Here is a 19,891-nt window from a genome sequence, read left to right on the forward strand (position 1 = left end):
AATTTAAAAAAAAAAAAAAATTCTTATTTATTTGACCTTTTATTTTTTAATTTTACACTGTTATTTAACAAAAAAAAATTGTGTAACTTTTATTCCTATGTAAACATCCCTTGTAATAGAAAAAAAGCATGACAGGACCTCTTAAATATGAGATCTAGGGTCAAAAAGTCCTCATATTTATACTAAAATGCAATTTAAAAAAATAAAAAAATTAAATGTCATTTAAAAAAAAATGTTGCTTTAAGAGCTATGGGCGGAAGTGACGTTTTGATGTCGCTTCCGCCCTGCAATGGTATGGAGATGGGTGGGGGCCATCTTCCCCTCACTTGTCTCCATACTAAGCCAGGGAGAGAAGGGAGAGGACCCGATCGTCTCCGCCGCTACAGACGGCCCCGGTAAGCGGCAGAGGGCACCGCAGAGCGGTGGGAGGGGTCTGGGGTCTCTCAGTGGCGCTCCTGGCACCTCTTCTTCATGGAGAGCCGCATTCCATAGGGACACTCATGTGGGCACACCCCCAAGTCCTGCTGCTGCGGCCATTGGCACAGACAGCGTGGCTAAGCTCCGCCCCCACATCACTAGATTTGATTGACAGCAGTGGGAACCAATGGGTCTCGCTGCTATCAATCTGTCCAATGAGTGCTTTTTTATCACTACAATTCCTTTATATTGGCTTTAGGAATTTAGAAATGCAACAATTTAGAAATCAGATGAAAGGTTTAGCGCTGGAAAACACCTTTTGATAGATAAAAGGTGCATTTTATATACATCTATATAGATCAGACCAAAATGAGGGACAAATGAGGAAGAAAGAGGGACAGAGGGACAGAGGGACATTGCTCCAAATCAGGGACAGTTGGGTGCTATGAAAATAGAAGTTCTAGGGGGGAGCTGCACTGCAGCAAGAATGCCACTTTAATTTAAAGAATGCATTGAGTTGAAAAACCGTGAGGGTTTACAACCCCTTTAATATGATGATTTGCTTGCTACTAGTAACACCTTGTTTGGAATATCATAAGCATGTCCAGTGGAATCAGGAACGAGGCTTGGTTTTATCTCCACTGAGGCTTGGCTGATACCCTAGATCGAGGCTTGGCTTCACTAGTCAATTCCAGGCTTAGCTGCGGCAGGCTGAGCATAAACTGGACCGGGTGCTCCGTTTGTTTGTTCCCTTATCTGTGAGGTGACTAAGGGAGGAACAAGTACTGTATTACTGTTGGTATATTCCCCGGTGGGCTTGCATTTAGAAATACACAGACTGGTCTTCGATAAAATGTCCGCTGTGCCAGAGCTATTGATGAACGTAATAGGTGTACGTCATGACGCTGGGAGGTACGTACGGCTATCTTTCCTGCTGTCGCAGAGGAGGGTCCAGGCGGTGTTGGTATATAGAGTACTATACAGTGATAGACGGAGCTGAGCATCGGCTGCCGGTGAGGTAATAGAGCACAATCCTCAGCACTGCTTTGTATTCAGCCATTGTTACTGGAGCGGGGACATGGGGTGTGTGTGTAATGTGTATAGGTATGTAATATTCCCATTCAGCTGTCAGAGCACTGACCCTGTACATGGGATGGTGTGTCTCTATAGGATTTGGGGGTTCCCAATGATTTCTGTCCTTTATGTATTGGGAACAATTAGGCCTAATGTACACGGGACGCTGTTTGGGTTCATTCACAAAACCGATGAGCTTACACGCGTATTTTCTGCATGAAAGATTCTTAATTGATCCTGCGTAAAGTGCGTACCTAAGGTACTTGCGTTTGTGCGTAATTTCAGGTCTATGTGCGCAACATCCACAGCGGTCTCCTTTCTTTATGGCCAGCTAAACGCAGCACACTTTTATGTATGTAGACGGCGACGCAGGCTGTGTGTATGGGCGCTTGAGGTTGATCCGCGTCATCACGACACACTTCCGGTCCCGGAAATCATACAGCAAACCGTAAAAAGTGGCGGCGGTTCATCATTGCCTATGGGCAGATTTCCTGGGAACTTACCTGCTATTTACAGCGGGTGCCAGGCTTTTAGGCACCCTTACATGTGAGTTTAATTACTATGTCTTTTTTACCTGGAATGCATTTTTAAAACGTTATTGCGCAATTAGTTTTTTTCAATCATAATTATCCACATGGGGAATACTTATCCCAAACAACGCCAGTAAATAGAGGATCCACGGGGACTTCCCCACATGCGTGTTTGACCAAACTAGCAATAGGTCCATTTTGAGGGGCGAGTTCACGTCTATGTGGGGGCACCGTCTTGTGAGCACTTATCAAGCATGGGATTTTGCATTCATGTTGTTGAGCACTTTTATTTGGGACTTGGACCTTTCATTGCTTTAAGTTTTTTTCGAAGTTTGCTATAAGCACTTTTTATGGGACTTTTCAGCAATTTTGATTTCAGATCGTCATAATATAATGTGATTTATGTATATTTAATACCTGTGGCACACAGCGCGGTTCATTTATTCTCTTTTTGGTATTATTTTGCATTGCAAAGTTTTTATTCACTGCAGCTGTCAACCAATCTGGTATCACTATATTTATAGTAATAGTTTTTGGCGCTTTGGTTGTGTTTTTTTTTTTTTTTTTTTTTTTTTTTTTTCAATTAATGCAGTTCCCACTGCCTTGTGCGAACCGCTGCGGCTTTCCCAGTTTAGTTCACAGATCGCAGTGCGAACTGTGAACTCGCGCAGGAATCGGATCGCATAGGTGAGAACAGCCATGCGATCCAATTCTATTGCGGGGGAAAAAAAAAAACCAAGTTCCTGCACTATTTTCTGTGTGAATCCAATGCAAGTTCAGCCATACAGCTATATGGCTGAACTCGCATTGCTCTGAGATTGCATGTGATCGGCACCTTTTAGTGTGGGTGCAAATCACATGCGATCTCTGAGATTGCGCTAGTGTGAACCCAGGCTGAAAGCCGATCATGACAGTTCATGCTTAATGTTCCGAAGGGACAACCACGGAAAACTCTCATTCATTAACAAAGTGAACAATTTTTTTTTTTTTAATCAGTACATTATTCACCTGTTAAAAACTGAGTGACCAAGACCGCATGTTTGGAAAACAAAATAATACATTACGTCACTTCCGAAGTTGTATTCTGTTGTAAGAGAATTTTAGTAACCTATTCGTTTTCAGTATGAGATTAGCATGAAAAAAAAACAGATGATCATTCGTCCAATATTCTCGTTGTACCAGGCTTAAGACTTGCAGCGAATACTATGTGAGGGAGACCGTAATGTGTGAATGTAACTGTAGCAAATGTGCACTTACATTTTGAGTCCTTTCACCCTGCGTACCTTTGGTCCATTCAGTAGGTGATATGTGAATAGGCATGGGAATTGGAACATAATGGGACAAATGTTACTTGTGACTGTTCAGTTTTCTACCGCATTTTGCAGCTGGACCTTTGTGGACCTGTGTTAGATACATGGACAACCAGATGAAAACAATTTGTATCCGTTTACATAAAGCTACCTCCTATCCGTCACGTTTAGGTGCGGTAAAACCGAAAAGGGCACAGTCTCCCCCCCCCCCCCAAGACCTGGGCAACTTGGTAGACATACATGGAGCTTCTCGATAAGGGGCACCTGAAAAACTGACAGATGGATCTGATTGGAATGCCCATGTGAAAGGACCTTAAAGTAATACTAAACATATAATGTTTAATTGCCATTATCCCTTCAATTCACTGTATTTATAAAGATTTTGCCACTGTATTTAATTAAATATAAAAAAGAATCTGAGTACTTTGACCGCTTGCCAACAGCATAACTCAGTTATAGGGTGACAGCGTGGCTCTCTCTACGTGAACCGGCATTTCTGGGGTAGGGACGCGCAACGCGGCTGTTCTGTGATTTGACACAGCACAAGCCGATCAGTGGGTGCCAGCCAATGGATGTCCACCGGAACCTGCTGATTGGCAAGGTGAGACACAGGATGGAGCTCTGCCTACGTGGTTATAACTGGTGGCTGCTGCTGGCTGTCCTCCAGGGCTGGTACTGCTGTTGGGTACTGCGGACAGGTGCTGGTACCGCTGGCGGGTACTGGTGGCGGGGGCTTGCACTGCTGGCTGCTGTCCAAGATCGCGGGTTCCCGTACTTTAGTGTGACAGAAGCATGCGGCTGCAGCAGAGAGCAGAGCCGATGCTTCCTGTCACAGGCGTAGTAAATTTGGTATCACTATGCCTGTGAAGGAGCTGGCGCTATACAGGAAGCATCGGCTCTGCTTCCTCTAGTGGCCTCTCCGTTCTTTGCGCTGATGCTCAAAGATGCCGGGTCCGGAACCCACGATCTGGGCTTGCTGACCCACCATCTCAGAGCAAGACGTGGCGGGCCACATCGGAGGGCGCCGCAGGCCAGTGGTTGGGCACCCCTGGCCTACGTAAACAAGGCAGAGCTATGTTCCGACGGGGGAAGTGATGGATTTTGTGTTCCTGCAAAGCAGGGAATAAAATTCATCACTTCCCTTAGTAAAAGCACCCCACATGGTAAACGTTAACACTGGTTAGGCACACGTTTAACCCCTTGGCAGCCAGTGTCATTAGTACAGTGACAGTGCATATTTTTTTGCACTGATCACTTTATTAGTGTCACTGGTTCCCACAAAGTGTCGGTTAGTGTCCGATTTGTCTGGCGCAATATCGCAGTCCCGCTAAAAGTCGCTGATTGACGCCATTACTAGTATTAATAAAAATTCCAATATATCCCATATTTTGTTTACACTATAACTTTTGCGCAAACCAATCAATCAATATACGCTTATTGTGATATTTTTGTTTAAAAAAAAAAAAAATGTAGTAGACTACATATTGGCCTAAATTTTATGAATAAATTTGATTTCTTTTTTTTTTCGGTGTTTTATTTATAGTGCAAAAAAAACAAAAAAAATCCCAGTGGTGATGAAATGCCACCAAAAGAAAGCTCTATTTGTGGGGAAAAAAGGCATAAATTTCCTTTTTGTACAGTGTTGCATGATTGCTCAATTTTTAAAGAAACGCAGTGCGGTATCGCAAAAAAAATGTCCTGGTCATGAAGGAGTAAATCTTGCGGAGGTCAAGTGGTTAATAATTTTCTGTTCAGAGATCACATCGTCAGGGAAAGTTCTGAGGGAGGAGTTTTTACAGTTTCTGATGTATGAATCTGTGTCTGCACAGTGTTTGATGCTGTTGGGGTCGCATTACATAAAAAAAAAAAAAGCTTTCAGTATAGAGGATTAAAATCATTAACAGCAACAAAGTGTTTTAAAGCTTCATACAAACCTATATTTCAAAGCAAATGTTTGTTATGTTTTGTGCAATAACATGGTGTAGGTGGAGTTTACGTTGATTGACAGTAGCTTTTACTTCATTCTGTAGAGGTATCTGTAGGAGGTTCTACCATTTGCAGGCTGTATATAGCCCCTCCATCCTGTGTCTATGGTGTGTATGTGCTGGGACTAACACTGAGATGAAGCCTCCATCAATCAACATCTTATATCCTGTCCCCATATTGTTTAGCCATATGAATACATGACGGAGGGAGGCGGAGTGTCACTCACCACCACGTATATGACTCTATAGTCACATGGGCTGCATAGATTTAAAAAAAAAAAAAAAAGCAAATGACCGCTTAGAAGGGAGCTGAAACTGGAGCATGCTCAGTAGATGTCGACAGCTGGTCTTCACAATCTCAGGCTGCAGCAGGGACATGAGGGAGGGACAGTGAACAGCAGGATCAACCAGGATTTTTGCAGAAGACCGAAAATGTATAGCATGTACTGACAGTTTTTGAAAATTTGGGATTGATGATGCCCTAATGAGAGCTCACTACTCTTCCCAGTTAATCACTTGAGATTTTTTAGTAGCTTTTATGAAGGTCTAATGACGAGAGAGAAAAATGTTTGCATACTTGTGGAAAATTTTCTGTTTGAGAAATGCTGCATACATGTCCTTTGGGTCTCAGTGTGTGAACGTACAAGGGCATTTCCTATTTTAAGCTTGAAGATGGAGAAAAAAAGATAAATATGAATAAATTCATATCAGAGAATAGTTGAGTCAGTATATACAGACTTAATGCTGACAAGCATAGTATACATATTCAATATTCGTGTAAGAGAAGCAAAGATTTTTCTGTGTTCTTTTAGAGTAATATGCAAAGTAATCACAAAGATCAGGATCTAGGCTCAGCTCAGTCTGCCAAACAGAAAAGTGTTCTTTATCCCAACCAGAAAATGCTGAGTGTTCTATCAGCAGGGTGATGGTAGACCTGTATGTAGAATGCAGCTTTTTGTTTTAGAAGAGACATACTATGTCTCCTCTGCAGTAATACAAACATAACCGCCTGCTCAGTTTTCCACAAAATGTACACAGGTCTGTCCTGGAATGACTGACTACTATGACACTCCCCCCACCGGCCGATCGAAAGGCCAAAAACCCAGCACATGGTGAGAAGATGACAGCAGTCAGAGAAGGATGTAACTGCCACATCGCTGGAAGGTGAGTATAATGGGGAGTTAAAGGGGATGAAAAATCCTTCTGACTTTAATCTTAAAGAGGAGTTCCACCCAGGGGGCCGTCAAAAAAAAAAAAAAAAAAAAAAATTAAAAGTCAGCAGCTACAAATACTGCAGCTGCTGACTTTTAATTGGACACTCACCTGTCCCTGGATCCAGCAATGCGGGGGATCGAGGCCCCGCTCGTCGTTCCCCCCCCCCCCCCCCCCCCCCCCCCTCCGCTCGTCGGCGCCGGCATTTCAACTGTGGGCGCCGGGCTGTGGCTTCACAGCCTGGCACCCACTGCGCATGCGTGAGCGGCGCCGCGCGCCGTGTTTGGCCGCTCAATCACCTGGGACCTGTAATGGGTCCCAGATGATTGACAGGAGGGAGGGAGCAGAGCGGAGCCCTTCCTGTGCCTGGGGGGAAGTGATGTCACCAGCCCAGGCAAAGGAACAGGCAGACTACGAGGGACCACCTAGCAACAGGCATTTAGAGGTAAGTGAAAAAAAAAAAAAATATCCAAATTTTTTTTGTTTTTTTGTTTTTTTTTTTTTAGATTTTTTTTTTTTTTCCAGGTATTTTTGTTTTTTGGGTGGAACCCCACTTTAAAGAGGTTGTAAACCCTTGTGTTTTTTCACCTTAATGCATCTCTGTCTCTGTGTGTGTCTCTCTCTCTCTCTCATATATACATATATATATATATATTCTCTTTTGAGATTATTACACTTATTGATGAACTGTTTTTTATATTTGTATTATTTTTTTTGTTTTTTTTTTCTGATGTTACTGTTTCACAGATGGATTCTAGCTATTCTTTGGGCACTTAGGATCATCCATTTTTCCAAGGAATAGGTTTTTTTTTTTTGGTGTGTATTTTTGCACTCTGTATCATATTACACAATGGTTTATGTGATTTTAACAAACATTATCACTATTAGAGCACATCAGTTTTTTGGGTGGTGCGCTATTGTATTATATTAAGGGATTGGGATACCCCTCTCCAGTCTAGGGTAGCGCCATATACCCCACTTTTTTCTTTACCATTTAATATAGCCCCATAGGGAAGTCTATTAGGGGAGGCCGCAACCCTTGTTTGATCCTGAGCGCGGAGGTTCTCCTAATTTTTACGATAACTTTTGCGCAAACCAATCAATATCCGCTAATTTATCAAAAATATGTAGCAGGATACATATTGGTTTAAATTGATGAAGAAATTTTAATTTTTTTTTTTTACATAGTTTTACATATTTTTATTGAAAATGTTTTATAGCAGAAAGTTGTGTTTTTCAAAATTGTTGCGCATTTTGTTGTATAGCGCAAAAAATAAACGCAGAGGTGATCAAATATCATCAAAAGAAAGCTCCTATTTGTGGGCGAAAAGAAAGGACCTCAGTTTTGTTTGGGTACAACATCACACGACCGTGCAGTTCTCAGTTAAAGTAACACGGTGCCGTATCGCAAAAAAAATGGCCTGGTCATTAAGGGGGTAAATCCTTCTGGGGCTGAAGTAGTTAAATAAAAATGTTTCCTTTACAATCACTTTAAGCCCAATTGTGACAGCCGGGCAACTAGCATTTTCAGAAAGGGAGGTCAGAAATTACAGCCTAAATCTTTCTGTCGCTAAAATGTTGTTCTTTTGAAACTTTATAATTAGGCATGTGTTCTTTATAGCTCTTATTTATTCCAGCTCTTTTTCTAGTTTGAGGTCTAGTTTGATTTTCTTTTTGTGCTTTCCTGTGTTTGCTTTTAGGACAGTCTTTTCAGTAGATCTATGCAACCACACAATTATCTTTTGTAAGGGATAACCATGTTATTACATTCACTTTTGAGTAGTTTGCAATGGCTTTTAAGGGTCATTTATGTATATAAATATATAATCAGTTGTATAAGCCGATATCCTTTGGATGAATTTGTTTGTCTTGTCAGATGAATGAATGCGCTTATTTTTTGATGATCTAAGCACACTTAGCACTTTATTCAGATTTTGTATCTAGAGAGATCAATCAAACTGTGGTTGGTGATATTCTTCTACATTGCAGATGTGTGATTCTTAACCTCTTGATGCCCACATAACACACGTGCTGCTGGAAAGTGAGTGGGCTTTTAATGCTTCCAGCACAGTGACTGAGCTGTCGAAGAAAGCTCCTGGTCCCTAGTAATTATCAAGGGTCAGCAGGACTGATCATGTGCCCACTGTAACAGCCAGTCAAAGTGCTTATGGAATCAGACAGACCTTCCCACCCCCTGGGTGTAATAGACCAGTTAAAGAGCAACTGGGCTGGGCCGGAAGGGATTAAGGGCATTGTTTGAGAATATTGGAGGTATTATTAAGGGTGAATTCACATCTGTGCATTGCGGCAATACAGTGCATATTCTGTTTTGGAAGCAAACCACATCACACTAATGTGCACATTCTGTATGTTGTGGTGTATTGCATTAGGGGGAAAATGCAGGTACTTCATAAATTTGCCTATAAATGGGCTGCCTTGTAATTCTATTGCTGCCAGAGCCATTTCTGCAATATCTTGTTGCACTATTTTGGTGCAACTGTTTTCCAAAATCCATATTTCTTAGTCATACAACACAGGATCTTTCACTCTTCAACCCTGGGTTATTTGCAGCTAACATCAGGTGATTTGACACTGGCAAAAAAAGCTGCAGGGACATCCCGCTATATAACCGCTCCCACTGCCAGCTAGCCCCAGTTTTTTTTACTAGTGTCCTTGGATGATGGGCCTCTTATCTCTCTTGAGAAAAAGGTACGTCTTTTGGAGGTCTTTTTAAAAAAAAATTTTCTCGAAGATAATTTTATCATTCTTTTCTGCACTATAGCCTTTGCAACTCCTCCTGTTGCTGTACCCAGTACTTGCTTGAATGAAGATGTGGGGCTGGCCTGTAATGTTGGTCTGGGCCCTGGATTCTGTGTGGCCACCTTGGCGCAAGGTGCTATATAGGTCTTGGGCTGTAGTCTACCTGCAATGGAGCCCTGTTTTGCTCAGCAGTTGTATGGCCCCTGTAGCAGCCGCTGTCATCTATTGTCTTGAAAAGGTGCTTACATGACCCAGTGGATAAAAAGGTTAGCGGCCTTCTTATCCTCCTTGGATTAGTACTTTAAATAGAGCACAGGAGGCAAGAGTATTCTCCCCTCTCAAAATATTAAAAAAAAAAAAAAAAAAAGAAACCTACTTATCCATTCTGGGTAGATCATCTACTCCTACTCCTTTCCTCCCTCTCAGGCCTCCAGCTCCAAAACAAAATCTGATGTGGTCCTTCAAGTCAGTCAAGCCTGGCTCCACAAGCCCTCTTCCCAATGAAGAGGCACCCCCTATTTTTAGACTCGAGGAAGGGAATCTATTGGCACTCTGCTTCCAGGAAATTCCAGATGTCTAAATCCAGTGTGTCATTTCCAGGGTCTAGAGAAACTGGAGTTTCACACTGTGCCTCCTTCCTGTTCATGCTCTCAAATTTGCCACTATCCTGTCAATGATGGGCAGATGCTTCTGTTCTGCAGCTGCTTTTGGTCGGGTTCATTTCCTCAGCCCCAAGCGAGAAATTCATTAAAGGTTTCTACTCAAACCTATTCACAGTTCCCACACTAAATAGTTTGATCCACTCTGGATCTGAGAACTCATCTTGTTCCTGTGGGATCAAAAGTTCTGCATGCAATCAGCCAGGTCAGTCATGGCCTCCCTCAGGGTATTTTCTGACTTCACTAGACAGCTAGTAGGATGCTTACTTGCACATTCCATCTTTTCTCCACCATTAGTGCTATCTGTGTTTTGCAGTGGACTATTCGCATTACCAACAACTTGTCGCCTGTTTTTGCCAACCCTACAGTTCCTAGGGGATAACTATTGTTGTGGGTAACCTGGTGAATATCCTGCTATAGGATCAGTTTTCTCTATCATGACTATCAGCCATTGTCCTGCAGAAAATGTAGACTTTGGGGAGCTTTGGATGCATTTGCAACCTTGCGGAAATCGTCACTGGAACAAACTTCATCATTCAGAGTACCTGAACCTGACATTTGGATATAGGTCTTTTTCAGTATTTTCCTGAAACTTCTGTCCCTCTGTTCTCATGCCAGAGCCCCTCAGTTCAAGGGTTGACCTCTACATCATGCCTGATAGCGGCCTCTTCTTTTTTTTTTTGTTGGCAGTGCCATGCACCCAATTTCACTCCAGGCCAGTGCAACTCCACATTCTGACAGCATGGGGCAAATGGACATGGTCCTTGGACCACGCTATGCGTCTGACCTGCAAGGCCAGATTCTCTCTGGTGTGGTTGATTTCCAACCTGGTGCTGGAGTCTTGGAAACTCCTATCCCCCAAGAATGTGGAAAGCTCTCGCCAAGGTTGCCATCTTGTCGGATTAGGACGGAGTCTTAGTTGCCCTAGGTGTAGGTGACTTGGTTATCAGAAAAAGCCTGGCTTCCCATCAACACCCTGGAACTCAGGGTGGTTTGGTTGTTCCTTTCATTGTTTGACCCCCTCAGTTGCAAGGTCGCCTGACAAGAATCCGGATAATGCTGTGGCATCAGCCATCAATGAGGTGCTAGAAGTTGCCTCACTAAAAAAGAAACAAACAGACTTGTTCTTCACTTGGGCAGAGTGGCACATTCTGGCCCTGTCTGCCATCTACATCCCAGATGCGGGAAATTGGCATGTGGATTTGCCACACGTAGGAGATTCCAGATGTGGGATCTTCTGACAATCACATCACAAACTGGACAGTATTGTCTTTAGGTCCAGGATCTAGGACTGCACAGTGGACACTCTGGTAATCTGTTCTACCTAACTATTCCTTTCTGCCTCCCCAGCTTTTCCTTCCTTGTCTGATCTGCAATATTGAGGTAGAGGTTATCTCTGTGATTATTATCATGCATGGCCTGGAAGGATATGATATTCGGATATACTCAGACACCTGGCAGACTCTCCATGGGCCCCAAGAGATCATTCAGATCTTCTTTGATGCTTGTTTTAATGGCATGGCTGTTGAAACCCAAGTCCTGGGGGACAAGGGCATATCAGATTCATTCATCCCCGCACTCTAAAAAGTCGACGTATCGGAAAATCTGCTATTGCACTTGGGAAAAAAATGTTGTAGAGCTGCACGATACTGTATAAAATGAGAATCACAATTTTTGTTTTTTGCTTAACATAAAGATCACAATTCTCGGCGTAACAACATCTTTCACATTGTACAAAAAAAAATTGGGTTAACTTTACGTGTGTGTTTGTTTTTTTTTTTTTTTTTTGTAATCATTTTTCCACAAAAATGTGTTTGATAGACCGCTGCGCAAATACAGCGTGACATAAAATATTGCAATGACCACTATTTTATTCTCGTGTATGTGTATATATATATGTATGTATGTGTGTGTGTGTGTATATATATATATATAACATTTTAGAGAGAGCTTAGTCTTTAAGTGGTTAAGCTGACCTCATTTGCAAACCGAAGTTCATCCCTTTTGAGCTTAAAAAAAAAAGATGCATTGTTTCTTTTTATCTTGGCGCTGAGCAATGTTGTGATAAACTTTGCTGGTGTTCTGCCGAAAACACAAACTCCAACTCGCCAAAATCTCCAGCAGCAATAATTGGAGATTTCGATGAGTTGTCTGTTTTCACAGAACAGCGGTAGTCTATACAGTACAGTACATGACGAGTTGTCTGTTTTCACAGAACAGCGGGTAAGGAGAAAAAAAGGCTGTCGTCGCCTGGGAGGTGGCCATGTTGTTGGTTAGTATCGGGCGGACTAAAAATATCCACATTACATGGTGTACTGTGTATGCTGCTGCTGTTCTGTGAAAATAGACAACTCATCAAAATCGCCAATTATTGCTGCTGGAGAGTCACTGGAAGTGATGTGGTTGTAGATTTTGGTGAGTTGGAGTTTTCAGCAAAACACCAGCTCTTCTTCTTCCTTTTTTTTTTTTTTTTTTTTTTTTTTTTTTTTTGAGAGCTCTGAGCAGAGAACTGCTCAGCACTTGTTACATGATTCGTAGAAATGCCGGATTAAGATAGTGGGGGGGGGGGGGGTTGAATCAAGATCATGATTATTATTTTTTTTTTTTTTAAACGAAATATCGTGCAGCTTTACTATTTTGTGTGGTGTGATATCGGGTACCCCCCAGTCTGGTGTAAATCAGCATCTGGCCTTGAGTTTTTTTAGCGGCGCTTTACCGTCATTTTAGCGGCGCCATTTGGCCGCTAGCGGGGTGCTTTTAACCCCCGCTAGTGGCTGAAAAAGGGTTAAAACTGCCCGCAAAGTGCCGCGCCCCATTGATTTCAATGGGCAGGGGCGCTTTAGGAGCGGTGTATAGACCACTCCTACAGCGCTGCAAAGATGCTGCTTGCAGGACTTTTTTTTACCGTCCTGCCAGCGCACCGCTCCAATGTGACAGCACTTGGGCTTTCACACTGGAGAGGTGCTTTTACAGGTGCTATTTTTAGCGCTGTATCGCCTGTAAAGCGCCTCAGTGTGAAAGCAGCCTGACTGTTGTCCTTTCATTTGGGTGTAAGGTGCACCTTTTCTTGACCATTTGTCATGAGAGCCTGTTGGTGTTTGCTGTGTTGGCCACCCCTCAGTTGAGCTGCTTTTAGACATCCCATGGTAAAAGACTAAAGATCCCATCCCATCCCATGTACTGTGCAGTACAAGTAAGAAAATTGGATTTTTAACTTGCCAGTAAAATCTGTTTTCTGGAATATAGGATAGCGGCCCCTCGTCTCTGTTCTTGTGATCTCACTATTGCTTGCTACAAAACTGAAGGTGGGGGTGATATGAGAGATGGCCCTGCAGAATTCTTTTTTTGTTTTTTTTGTTAGTGTGCAATCATCTGAAGGTAGCTGCATATAATACATGGTTAAAAACGAAACTATGTTTTATAGGCACCAATAGTCCAGATAAACACCCCTATGTGCTTAAATGGGAACATCACCCTTTCCACCGAAAATTGGTCTGATTGCATCTCCAATCTTCTCAAATGCACGAGATCAATCACAATTATGCCCCGTACACACGGTCGGATTTTCCGATGGACAATGTCCGATCGGAGCGTGTTGTCGGAAATTCCGACCGTGTGTGGGCGCCATCGGACATTTTCCATCAGATTTTCCGACACACAAAGTTAGAGAGCAGGAGATAAAATTTTCCGACAACAAAATCCGATCGCGTCAATTCCGACCGCGTGTGGCCTGTTCCGACGCACAAAGTGCCACGCATGCTCAGAAGAAATTCCGACACGGGACAGCTCGTTCTGGTAAACTTAGCGTTCGCAATGGATACAGCACTTTCGTCACGCTGCAATGTTAAAAATGGTTTAATACAGCGCACTCTCTTCTTCTTTATAATGTGACAAGAATTAAGTAGTTTTGCTGCTCATATTCACACAGACTTCTCACAAACTTTTATTTGTGTTTTTTTTAGTGGGATTCCCTGAATATATTGTTATTAGTTGTCACATCTGACAGTTTTTTATATTATTTTTTTTTTTTCTTTAATGTTTGGATTTTTTCCAAGGCTGATCATTGTTCAATGTAATTTTTATTTTTACTCCAGAATATTTTTGTGTGTCAAGTTACCCCAACACCATTGATATCTTTTATTATTTAATCTCAAGGAGATTGTTTGTTGTTGGTGTCCCTTGTTCATTTCACATTGTATATTTGAAATGTACCTGAATCAACCAACTGTCATTTTTGAAGTAAAACACATAGAGTATAATTCAAAACAAAAATCCTTTATTAAGGGATCAGAACCAAACAAAGAGGAAGGCAACACTGGATCAACAGGAGAAATTAGCGAAGCCTGGGACCCCCACGGCAGACATCAATTCTTCAACATCAAAATTGGTGGCCTGAGGAGTCCATATGTAAGGGAGGGCAGTCTGGTCCAGAATTCACAGAGATCCAGATAGCAGCAGATGACATCACTGTCCCCAGGCTGTGGTACCACAAGAGGCTGCATTTTTTGGCCGACCAGACTGGACCCAGGGCAATCACTGTCTGGTCTTCCTTCCACGCTTCCTTCCGGGCTGTGGCTGTGCAGTTGGAGATGTGGCAGGAGGAGGAGTAGGACCTGGAGGAGGAGGAGGACTGGGGGGACCTGGAGGAGAGGGAGGAGGAGGACCTGCAGGAGGAGGAGGAGGACCATCCCAAAGATGTGTGTGAGGTGTAATTTGGCTCCTCATACCTTTCTCCAGAGCCTCTGATATGAGGGCCTCACACATGGCTTTTTGGCCCTCCTCCATCCTCTGCATTTTATAGGCTATGAAGGCAGCAATGTTCTCCTGCATGGTGTGGGGTGCTCCCAGGACCTCTGTAGCCCTCCAAAAGAATGCTATAGCAGCCTCCTCTAGGGTACTCCTCCTACTGCCACTTTCTGTTTTCAGGGGGGGTGGAGGGACCTTGATATCAGCCAGCCGGCTTGGCCCGGCCACCTCCTGGCTGAGACTTCCCTGTGTATGAAAAAGGGACATGGTTTTAGTTTTTGCTTCATCAATCCCAATCCTAAATTAGTACTCCCAACTAACATCTAGTTAACATCATTGATTGTACAAGCAGAAATATTTAGAGGAATGCTATACCTGGCTCAATCTGGGCTCCTCCACATGTGGCCTGGAAGGCCCAGGTTGGGCGTCAGAAGCCTCAGCCAGAGGGGAAGGAAGCGTGGAAGGAAGACTGGAGAGGGATGGCCTGGGTTCAGTCTGGCCTGCCAGAAAGTGCAGCCTGTCGTAGTACAACATCCTGGGGACATAGATGTCATCTGCTGCTCCGGATCTCTGTGAATCCAGGACTTTCTTGCGCTCCCTCAGATATGTGCTCCTCAGGCCACCAATGAAAATCTTTAAATAAGTGATGTCTGCCGTGGGGATCACCTGCTTCACAATTTCACACAATTGCTCCAGTGCTGCCTTCCTCTTTGCTTGGTTCTTGAAATGGGGGTGGGTAATCTCCCACAGACAGGGCAGCTCACTTAGCATATCTATGAATAATGACATGAAGTCATTGTCTTTCATTAAGATATCCATGTTCACTGCAAGACACAAGACAAAGCCTAATGTCAGACAAAACTCTCCTAATCTTGTTACAATATAGGCCTCAATCTAGAAGCAGTATAGGCACAAGTTTGTCTCTTACCTTCGTTCTTACGATCAGCGCGTCCAATGCTCCTTCCTCCGCTCACAGATCGTACGTAATATGCACGCGTGTTACGCTTTATACACACTGCGCATGTGTGTAACTCCGCCCGCCCCTGACGTTCTTTCTAGTGTATTCCCCGCCCCTTTTCGTTCGGCGCAGTGGGGGAAGAGCATGATGGTGGAGTTACAGCAGGTGCGTGCTAATTCTAGCAACGAGGAGGCGGAAAGCCCGGATCCAGGCACGTCCCGATCCAGAAGGAGACGTTTTAAGGCCACAAATATGTAGTTTGGGGAGATGTTGGAGATGGTCGACATCATGAGGAAGTCCGACTATGACGGAAAATATGGGCCTTACCCCAACCCCAACATCCGAAAGGCCAAAATCATGGCGAAAGTGGTCAGGAGTCTTGAGAGGAATTTCGGGGTACGAAGATCTAAAGATCAGCTCAGGAAGCGGTGGTCGGACCTGAAGTTGAGAGAGCCAGAGCAGTACCGAAAGATCCGGAGAGTGCTGCAAAAAAGTAAGTAGTTGTGCTGTGTTCCTATTCTTTCTGTCTTTATTAGGTTCGTTCTGCTCCATATGCTTTTATTAATTGTAACGTTTAAAAAGGTCAACTTTAATGTTCATGGGCCCATTATTCGTTCGTATCAAACATTTTTCTTTCGGCCTCTAGAACACCATTGTTTAGGCCATATGCATTTTCCCACATTTTTGGGGGCCTACTTGGATGCCAAATATTTGTTTGTGTAGATGGGTTTGTTACTAGAATGAAATGCAAACCAGATTCTGTGTAAGGAGAGGACACTGAGCAGCTTTTTTCACATTTTTGAGACCTTTTTTTTTTGTTCTTTATCTCTTTTTAGGTGATCGTGATGTGAGGGAGAGAGAACGCTTTACATCTGAAAGTGCCCAGATACTGATCGGGGAGATCATGGGGTGTAATCTCCAATTGCAAAACATCCAGCAACAAATCAGTGATGTTATTAAAAAAAATAATAACATCATTGATGTTTTGGGGCGAATTTAAACCCCACAAAATCACCTGTTTTATCGTGGTCCAATCTTACCAAAATTTTTTCAATCTTTAGAAAAGCCAAATTTGGAGGATGCACACAGTGTGCCAACATGTGCTATCTGCCATCACGGGAGATCAATGGACGCGTTTTGGGGGTGCAACCCCTTCCTCAATTATAAAGTAGCGTTGAGGAAGGGCTTGCTCCCCCAAAACACGTCCCTTGATCCCCCCTGATGGCAGATAGCACATGTTAACATTCGTAAATTGGTGTGCATCTTCCAAATTTGGCTTTTCCAGGGGTGATTTCCCCCCATCTGAACGCTATATCAAACCCAGTTCCTAAATACTGATGTCTGATATAGCCTTCAGGTTTTACCATATGTGAACTTTGTAAGTTCAAGTTTTTTGGCTTTCTTGTTGGTTTTACACAGGCCTGTTTTATCTGAAATGGATATTTAGATTTTTGATAATGCTACTGCACACATTGTTATACAACAAACATGTTGGTTTGTTTTAAAAACCTTTGGTAAATGCACATGTGATTGTGCAGGTATAAAAAAGTGCCTTACTCAAGAATGTGTGGATTATTGTCTCAACACTACAACACTTTTGGGGTGATGTAATTGCTGTTTTAGGCAAAAATGGGGGTTATTTCCTAAGGGCAAATACACTTTGCACTACAAGTGCAGTTGCAAGTGCACTTGTAGTGAAATGTGTTTTTGCATTTAGGAAGTACCAGCCAACACTGTTTTTTATAAGGTTACCCAATCACGACATTTTCTGCACTCAACACATTTCTGTCAGGGTCAGCTAAAACAAACACAAGCAGTAAATGTCCACCAAGAATTTCTTTTGGTTGTTTTTTATTTGAAAAAGGTGTCACAGATTGTCTGGCATATTGATAGCCCCCCTACCCGTAAAGAACTCCAGGTATCATAACCGGACATCACGGGCATTCAGGGAGGGCAAGCCAGGACGGCCACTTTCAAGCGCCGTCAGTGTTGATGGATTTGGGATTCCGGCCTCAGGCCCAACTGAGCCAGCATAGTTGGCTGAATGTTTTCTTAAAAAATTATGGAGAACACAGCAGGCAAGTATTATATGGTTCAGTTTATACTCTGCCATATGGATGGGTGTCAGAAATAATCGGAACCGGCTGGCCAGGATTCCAAATGTGTTCACCACTCTTCGGGCTCTGGCCAGCCGGTAATTAAAAACCCTCTGTTCCGGGGTGAGGGTCCTCATTGGGAATGGCCGCATCAGGTGGTCCCCCAGCGCAAATGCTTCATCAGCAACGAACACAAATGGGAGACCTTCAACATTGTCCTCTGGAGGTGGCAAGTCCAAGCTGCCATTCTGGAGATACCTGTAGAACTCTGTCTGGGCGATCACTCCACCATCGGACATCTGGCCATTCTTCCCCACGTCCACATACAAGAACTCTTAATTAGCCGACACCACCGCCAACATCACTATACTATGAAACCCCTTGTAATTATAATAGTACGACCCCGAGTTGGGTGGTGGGACGATGTGGACGTGTTTCCCATCAATTGCCCCTCCGCAGTTAGGAAAGTCCCACCGCTGGGCAAAGTGGGAGGCCACAGTCTGCCATTCCTGTGGCGTTGAAGGAAACTGTTGAGGAAAAAACAATAAACATTACTATTTTTTCAAAGATACATGGCAAGCAGATTATACACAAACATTATGGGGCAACCTCCAGATAGCATTTACTAAGGGGAATTTAACAACAACAAAGTATAAGGTACACCTATCATATTCCCCCTCCCCCCCCCCCCTCTCATGGGCCATTTCTAACATTATAGGGGGGGGGGGGGGGGACTCTTGGACAGGTAACCCTCTTCACTTCATTGAGAGATGAATGCCTAAATACAGGGTATTACTTGGAACAGCCCATCCTTAGTTACACTATTGGCAGACCACTGGACAGGTAAGAAGTGTCATAATACAAAGATATAAATACACACTGTACACATTTGAGCACATTTGAACATTCTGCTATTACCTATCAAGATAATAATAGGATACAAAAACTTTAAACAGTACCATTGGAAAGTAAACAGGCAGGCCCTTGCACTACATGCTTTGGGGAATTCATCCATAAATCTGACCAGTAAAGAGATGGGTATAGTGTGTATGGGTTTGGCAAAGTCAGCAGATAGATGATTGAGGATAGAGAATTGGGATCAGCTGACTTAGCAGTTGGGGGAGGGAGGGTTACAAAAAAATTTGTGGACACCACAAAAAAAAGCCTCTGGCACTCTGCCTGAATTTAAATCAAAAATAACATTTCCAAACATTTTAGGGGGTGTTTGGGGTAAAGCACTACTATGGAGCTGATAAAATACATTGTTAAGTGACTACATGAGGTGAATATAGGGGCAGGAGACACCATGCTGGAGAGGTTATTGAAGGGCAAATATGTATGAAGGACATAAAATAATAATTACATAAAAATCCAGCATGCATGAGGACAAAGGGGACATTCACAGCATATTACAATCATGGTAATTAGGGAATGAGGGAAGAAATACAATATATTAGCAAACATTCAATACAATAAAATGTGATATTAAAGCATAAAAATCTTACCTTCATATACTCCTTCTGCAGGACCTGTACGATGGCAGAACAGGTCTCTGGGATAATGATCCCCAGAGCCTGGGGGGAGATGCCTGTCGAGAACTTTAAGTCCTGCAGACTTCTCCCTGTGGCCAAATACCGCAAGGTAGCGACCAACCTCTGCTCCGGAGTGATGTCTTGCCTCATGCAGGTATCCTGCCTGCTAATATAGGGGGTCAGCGAAGCCAACAAACGGTGAAACACGGGTCCGTCATCCTGAGAAAGTTCCTGAAATCATCAGGATTATTCTCACGGATCTCACGGAGCAAAGGCATATGACAGAACTGGTCACGCTGAAGCAACCAATTCTTGGTCAATGAACTCCTCACCCTGTTCATGGACTGGACTTGTGTCAAGGTCAGGACCCCAACACCAAGCCCCCGCACAGCACGAACTCTATGAGGAGTACGCATACGAAACATGGCTAGAAAACGGACGGCTGCTCAGAACGAAGTAACAGAACGCACTGAAGAACAGCAAGGCCTGTGAAGAGCGACCTGAAAACCAGTAACGAACGAACAAGAATACAATGACTACTTAAAGTCACGCGGAACTTGCTTGCACGCACTGAAGAGCAGATACAAACCCACAAGCACAAACTGAATGGCA

The 19,891-nt window shown here is 43.3% G+C and overlaps 1 protein-coding gene across 2 annotated transcripts in view; it reads left to right on the top strand.

Moving 5' to 3' along the window:
- The first annotated feature begins 1,300 nt into the window (after positions 1-1,300).
- SCOC (short coiled-coil protein) overlaps positions 1,301-19,891 on the top strand; it is a 52,439-nt gene continuing 33,848 nt past the window's right edge. The window contains exon 1 of one of the 2 annotated variants that reach the window (XM_073604076.1): positions 1,301-1,435. The gene's annotated coding sequence lies outside the window, so the exon portion shown is untranslated. The remainder of the gene's footprint in view (positions 1,436-19,891) is intronic. The other variant, XM_073604085.1, reaches the window with a different exon arrangement.

The sequence above is a fragment of the Aquarana catesbeiana genome, linkage group LG01 (genome assembly GCF_042186555.1).
Source record: "Aquarana catesbeiana isolate 2022-GZ linkage group LG01, ASM4218655v1, whole genome shotgun sequence".
Taxonomy (NCBI): Eukaryota; Metazoa; Chordata; class Amphibia; order Anura; family Ranidae; genus Aquarana; species Aquarana catesbeiana.